This window comes from Barbus barbus (assembly GCF_936440315.1).
Source record: "Barbus barbus genome assembly, chromosome: 5".
Classification (NCBI taxonomy): Eukaryota; Metazoa; Chordata; class Actinopteri; order Cypriniformes; family Cyprinidae; genus Barbus; species Barbus barbus.
Window position 1 is genome coordinate 18562734 of NC_136733.1, and position 7403 is coordinate 18570136.

Genomic DNA, 7403 nt, shown 5'->3' on the forward strand with positions numbered 1-7403 from the left:
AGATGGCTTTGAGCGCCACATCATTCCACCCGCTCTGGGCTGCCAGAGTACGAAACTCAATAGCATAATCAGCTGCAGTTCGGTTACCTTGCTTAGCATGAATAATTTGAGTCGAAATATCCCTGCCCCCTGCGGGATATTCGAACACCTCATGAATTTGTTGTAAAAAACAATCGACAGATGTCTTGAATAGAGGATCGGTATCCCATACAGCTGAAGCCCAGTCGAGGGCTCTTCCCGTGAGCAAAGTCATTAGAAAAGCACATCTCTTTTCCACAGACTCGAATCGATCCCCTTGATGATCAAAATACAGTCTCACTTGACGAACAAAACCCTTGCATTGCTCAGCAGTTCCATCAAACTTATTAGGAAGAGCGAAGCTTACCACTGATGGCATGGGAGGTGGAAGGGCTCGTACGTAGTGCGTCAGGTGTTCGTTGACGGATTGTAGTTTAGTGAGCTGCTCTTGATAACTCTTCAATAGTTCACTTTGGTAAGCGAATGCTGCTTGCAAGTTGGAAACCTCTGCTGGATTCATGGTAGGCGAAGTATTCTGTAACGTAGACGCTGAGGCGGCGTTAGAATCCATGTGCGGAAGTTTATTACAAACAGCAACAAACATACACGTGTAATCAGGCAGTGGGTCAAAACCAAAAGAGCAGTCCAATCGTTCAACAGTCCAGGGGATAATCCGTAAATATCAAGTGAGAAGCCAGGCAATAATGTCAAACCTTGAATTCAGTCCACACAAGCAAACAATCCAAATAGGGTAATCCGTGAAATCGATGGTCAGAAAACGAGGCAGAATCATACACTTGAAAACAATCAGAAAAATCAGAATAACGCTCAGTAAGACAGGTAACTGGCAATACTTCGCGAAGAGGAAGCACATGGTTTCATCTTAAATAATCCCAAACAGGAAGTGACTGTAGAAGCAGCAGAGGGAGCGTGCAGTCAGTACTCGGGTGAGGGCTCCCTCTGCTGGCTTGGCATTACAATAATAATCCAGAGAATTAAAATTCTGTGAGCATTCAAAAAACAATGCACATTTTTGTATAAGTTTAAAACAAAATAAAATGTTGTTTGCTGGTTTTTCGTTTTCATAAATACATACATACATGAAAAACTGGTTTACGCCACATATAAACATATTGTTACATAACCTACTGAAAATGTAAACTGCAAATGTACAAGAGCACAGGGCTTAAAAGGGCTACACCTGTTATTATTGAGGCCTGGAAATGGTTTGCTTCTTCCTTCTTTTTTCCCCTCTTTCTCTGCATGTATCAGACTGTTTCACTGTTTGCTATATGTTTATAATCGATATTTGCATTATCTCTGTTACGTTTGAAAAACAATTCTAAATCATAATCACAAAAAAACCCTCAACTTTTAGATGGAAGCATGAGAGAATGAGACCATCTCTCTGTCACAATACTACAAACAGAACAGCTAGTCATTGTGTGTTGTTATTGATACTGGGAGCACACAATGGAACCAAAGATATCTTAGAACTTATCAGTTAAAGTCTACTTTACTCTGAAGACATCACATTGTCATAGTAAATGTTCAAGTAGCAGAGTTTTAACCCTCTGGATGTTTACTTGGAAACCTGATGCATCACCAAGCTATCACAGCCACTTCTGGCCTCATACAATCATGTATAAGAATGAAAAATGTGCACATGTGAATCAAAGATTGCCACCACAAAAAAAAAACTGAGGCACATTATGCTCCTATCCTTTGTGTTTTAGATCCTACATCAAAGGCTTGGTTGGTCCTCAGCATCCTATTGAAATTGTTTCAGAGAGGGTTTGTCCTTTAATGAGACTGTTAAAGAGTTTTAATCTTCCTCTATGGTGCCACTGAATACTGGTAAAGCTGAGGACTGAATGCTGCTGATTAGGATAAGCGAGATAATAAGATCTCCTTTTGATGCATGTCACAGCGTGATTTTAATTCACACTTCTATTTTTGAACAATCTCTTCAGATACCAGTCATTTGGCTATTGTTATGGAAAAATAACTGCTCTATTTTATGCCATTATTTGAAGACATACTAGAATCATCCTCAGAGGCCGTTGCATCAGCGAGACACTTGACCACAGGGTGTTCAGTCAGGCCATCTTTGAAATGTTAATATCTAAAGCACTCGAAAAAATGACAAGTAACCAGGAAACTGAGAAAAAAATATTTAATTGTGGAATACGGCACTTGTGCAAACTGATATCTCTTCACCGAGATTTTAAATGATGAGCATGGCAGGGTGAAATGATACAGGAAATTGATGTGTGCTAAAGCAGCATGACCTGAAATTCTGTAAATGAAAGAGGCTGATCTTGAACCTCACTCAATCAATGTCCAATCTGAAAATGAATGAATGTTCCTCTGTGTTCCACTGAGCTATGATTAATCTACAAGTCCAACATTATGTAACTCCACGCATTCATTTGCCCCTAATTCTACTTTCTCTTTGAAAAGAAAAGAAAGATTGTGGCAGCAGATGCAAAGGTATTGAAAAGAAACAAAAGCACTTTGTGTATTTTCACTAGTCTCAAAATCAAAAAGAGAAAGAGACTGAAAAGTGGGACATTGTCTCAAAACCTCTCAAGGGCTTTGTTTTGCTTAAGCAGGGAGTCTATTTATGCATTCATTTATAAGCCTGCTTCAAGTATTTGCAGTGGAAAACAAACTATTTGCTAGAGACACTGATATAAGTCCCTGTTGTGAGAGTCTTTATCTTATAGGATAAATTTAGTGTCTACTATTAGTATGATATTAGATGAAAAGAATATATATCCACAAATAAATCTGTGTTCTTATACCTATGCTAACAAGCACAATTCGATGCAGGCGGTGGGCTTCCTGCATCATGGACTGTCTTATACTGACAGGCAATGGTTTGTGAAGCTGTGTCAGAAATGATAGTGAGCAGCCCTGGAGCACCTCAGCCTAACACTTCACGCAACACATGTCCTATATATATGACTATTCACACTACCTGCTTAAGCTTTATAACAGTCCATCTGCTGCAGACTGCATCACAAATGGCAAACTAGGGATTCATGGACTGTTCATGGAATGTTCAAGTCAAGCTATGCAGTATTTTCTGAAGTGGTTTAGGTCTTTCAACGTGTGTTGCAAGATAAAAGAAATCTCCATGCTGGAGTGTACATTTCTGCGCTGTGGTAAACTAGAAGGCTAACGTCAGTACTGTATAACCCTGGATTCACACATCTATCTATCCATCTGTCTAGTCCTGTGGTTCTCCACCTTTTTGACTCCAAGGCCGCATCAATATTCTGTTGCCCGGTGATTAAAGATTAAAGATGAGGATTTTAAAAATATTTTAGAGATTGACAAAATTAGAAAAATATATATTCATATTCAATGTATAAAAATGGAAATTTATATTTTAAACAACATTTTTTAAATTAGGTTGGTGGGAAACATGGTTCTTCAAAGTTTGTTTTTGTTGAAGGTAAGAGGGTGAATTAAAGTAAGAAATATTTTGTTATTAATGTTATGTTAATTCTTGTCTTATTTTAAATCATTTTAAGTCATCTTAAAATAACCTGAAATAAAATCATTTAGTGGGCCCTAGCCCCTAGTTGAAAACCCCTGGTCTAGTTGGTGGTAGTCTATTTGCTTGCTTGTTTTTGCATCTTTTAGTCAAAATATAATATTTAACAATGACATTCAAAAATGGGTCTGCGATCCCTAAGGAGTTTAATGAAGTACCACAAGAGTTCTGCTAATTATTGTTTGATCACAAAGTAATTTGTGTGATGAAGAAAAGTTAAACAAAACAATAGTACAATATAAAGTTAACTTTGGCTCTAATTGAAGTTATTATATGTGTTATGAGCCAACATTAAAAGGCAGCAGTTTTATATAATATCTAACCCGAGGTTTCTGCTCTCACTCATCTCCATATGCACTATGTGGCTCATCTGGCATGAAAAAAGACCCCTGAATTATCCTGTTAATTTATTTTCTTATTATTTACATATGTAAATGTAAAAAGTAGTCTTCAAAAAAAGACTGTTTGCACATTCTGTTTGTTGTAGTACTGCAACAGCAGGTGTTAATTTGACCTTTAATACAAGGAGTTTACTCTAGACTGTTGTGCTTCTTAAGGCCACTGTGGTGATGACATTTAGCCTATCGCTCTTTTGGGTGAGTCAATTACTGTCAGTAAATGGAGAAACCTTAACGATGGCATTTAAGCTCGTTCGTATTGATTAAATGAGGATGTTGAAACTTTAATATCTTGAATTTGTTCAGTACAAGTTGGTTTGGGCTAAAACTGGGCTAAAATCTATATTTGTATATATTATATTTCCATTTATATTTTTATTCCATACTTAAACATACACATTATGTATAATTTAAACATGTAAATGATACACTACCGTCAAAAGTTTGAAATAATTATGATTTTTTTTTATGTTTTTGAAAGAAGTCTTTTATGCTCATGCACCAAGGCTGTATTTATTTGATAAAAATACAGTAAAAATAAATAGCATTGCGGATTTTCAAGAGCCATTATGTCAGTCTGCTTGTGCTCATTTATTAATAATGTTTATTATTACTATCAATGTTGAAAACAGTTTTTGTTGCTTAATATTTGTAAGGAAACATGATGCTTATTTTCAGGAGTATTTAATGAATATAATTTTCATAAGAACAGTATCTTATTTTAAATAGTAATATTTTGTAATATTATGAGTCTATGTAGAAATGTAGCTTGATTATATTGTATATACTGTATATATACTAGACAAACTTGGCTGGTTAATACGAGAGAGTGGGCAAGAAATTTGAGAAGCGGGGCCAAGCAGTGGTGCTGAACCACTGAAGTATATATATATATATATTTATTTGTTTCACATGTTGCTGCCTTATGTTAAACTGCTTTAAATTACTTTTTTCCCACATCAATCTACACTCCATACACCATAATGGTAAAGTAAAAGAAATATTTTTAACGTCTTTGCAAATTTATTAAAAATAAAAAAAAACTGAAATGATTCCATTGCACAAGTAATCATACCTGTATCTGGAACAGTTGGAAAGTTTGCTCAGGAGCATTCATATTGCTTGTAGATCTTACTATACTTTGAAGGTAACTTTGAGTGAAGGTAACCTGTGGCAAATTCAATTGAATGGGTATGATGTGGAAAGGCACACGTCTTAATAGAAGGTCTAACAGTTGATAATGCATATCAGAGCAAAAACCAAGCCCTGAGGTAAAAAGAACAGTCTGTAGGGCTCAGAAACAGGTTTGCGTCAAGCCACGCATCTGGGGAAGAGTTCAGAAAAAAATTCTGCTTAATTGAAGATTCACGGTCTCTGTTACTCTTAATGGAAGAAGTTTGAAACAACCAGGACTCTTCCTAGAGCTGGCCTCCTGATGAAACTGAGCAATTGATGGAGAAAGGCCTTGTCTAGACTGCTAACCTGATGATCACTCTAGTTGAGCTCCATGATCATATGTGGAGATAGGAAAAATCGATAGAAAGACAACCATCACTGCAACACTCCACTGATCTGGGCTTTATGGCAGTGAGGCAAGACTCATCCTCTCTTCAGTGAAGACACATGAAAACACACTTGGAATTTGCATAAAAGCACCTAAAGGACCCTCAGACTCTGAGAAACAAGATTCTCTGGTCTGATGAACCTCAATTCCAAGCATCATGCTTGAAGGAATTCAGTTCTACTCATCATCTGCAGAGTAAAGTAAAGTGTGCTGGTAGCAGCCTCATGCTGTGGGGCTGATTTTCAGCAGCAGGCACCGAGGGACTCGTCAGAGTAGAAGAAAAGCTCAATGCACCAAAATATTGAGAAAATATTCTTCGTAAAAGAGAAGTGAAGAGTTGAACTCATCGCGACCTCTAATGAATGATGGATACAGCGCGGGACCGCGGGCGCGTACCTGGGCATTGTCGTAACGTCACAAACTGAGTGACTGATTGCCATGGAAACGAAAACGTCATGTATAAATGATCTTGTCTCTTTGAATTTTAAATCATTCTGCATTTATATACATTGCTCCATTAAAACCTCAACATGTCGAGAACACAACTGTCCAATGAAAAAGTGCGGGGGACGAATTTACTTTTTATAAAAAGTGGGGGGGACACGTCCCTCGCGTAATCTACGCCCCTGAACTGAGATTTTACAGCGTTTGCAGCATTGTGACGTGTTTAACTGCCAATTCTACATGATGTATTTCAATCAAGTATGCAAGCACTGATCTGATACAGGACCGATCTTCATTTAGGGGTGCTCTATCATTATTGCACTAATTTGACGTTTTTATCTGTTGTCAAGAATGAACAAGAAACAGTCAGCCTAGGTTTGTTAGCAGGAGGACACACAAGAAAAACACACTTCACAGCTGAGAAGAACTGATAGAGTGGCTTTTAACACCTGGCTGTTTTTACATTGTATAACGTCTATAATACACAAGCGTTTGTAGGATTATATATGGACCAATCATAAAAAACACATAATTAGTCAAATATAGAAAAATAAAACATAACATTAGTATGATGAACAACTTCTCAGCTATCATTTTTAACTACAGTATGTAATTATTAGCTTGCATATTGGTTGTTTATAGCACTTAAGCACATATTAATTCTGTATTCTTCATGACCATATTCTGCATCCCATAATCCTAAACTTAACAACTACAACGACTACCTTACAAGCTGTTAATAAGCAGTAAATGAAGAGTTTATTGAGGCAAAAGTCATAGTTAATAGTGAATGTGTGTTTATCATTCTAAAGTGTTAAAAAATAATTTAGGATACAAATGATTGGTTATTGTCCAGCAGTGTACTTATTGAGTTATTTTCTTCTGTATGTCACTATTCCCTGTATGTACATGTTTCAAACACTACTTTATTTGCTGTAGACAGGCAGAAGTGAATTCACAGCTGAGAGTGAACGAGGCAGAAAGTTTCAGTGAGGCTTCAGAGGTAAGATTATTTACAGCATTGTCTATGATAAGATATTTCTTATACCTTTTAACATAGACTAATCAGACTAATGTATAATAGAACAGAACAGAATAAAGAAGTATGTGAATGTGCAAGTATCCATTACTGTGTGCCATGTACTGTACATACAACACTCACAAAATACAATCTGAAATATGTAAACAATAGTACCCTTATAAGGACATCTTTGTAACTTATACTCAAAAAGCTGCATATTAGTACATTAGAGTACCAATATGTACCGTAATATACAACTATGAAACTTTTTGGGGTAAATAAGGTACAAAGATGTGCTTTTAAGGGTACTGTCCCAGTGACAAGCTGTTGTATTTCTTTCTTCCTTTTTCTTTTTTCTATCTTTCTTTCCTTCTGTTTTATAATCATATATAA

General features: G+C 36.5%; 1 protein-coding gene across 2 annotated transcripts in view; it reads left to right on the forward strand.

The window, feature by feature from the left end:
- LOC306870239 (mucosa-associated lymphoid tissue lymphoma translocation protein 1-like) overlaps positions 1-7403 on the forward strand; it is a 1002100-nt gene that overhangs the window by 114777 nt on the left and 879920 nt on the right. The gene's annotated exons all lie outside the window — the stretch shown is intronic.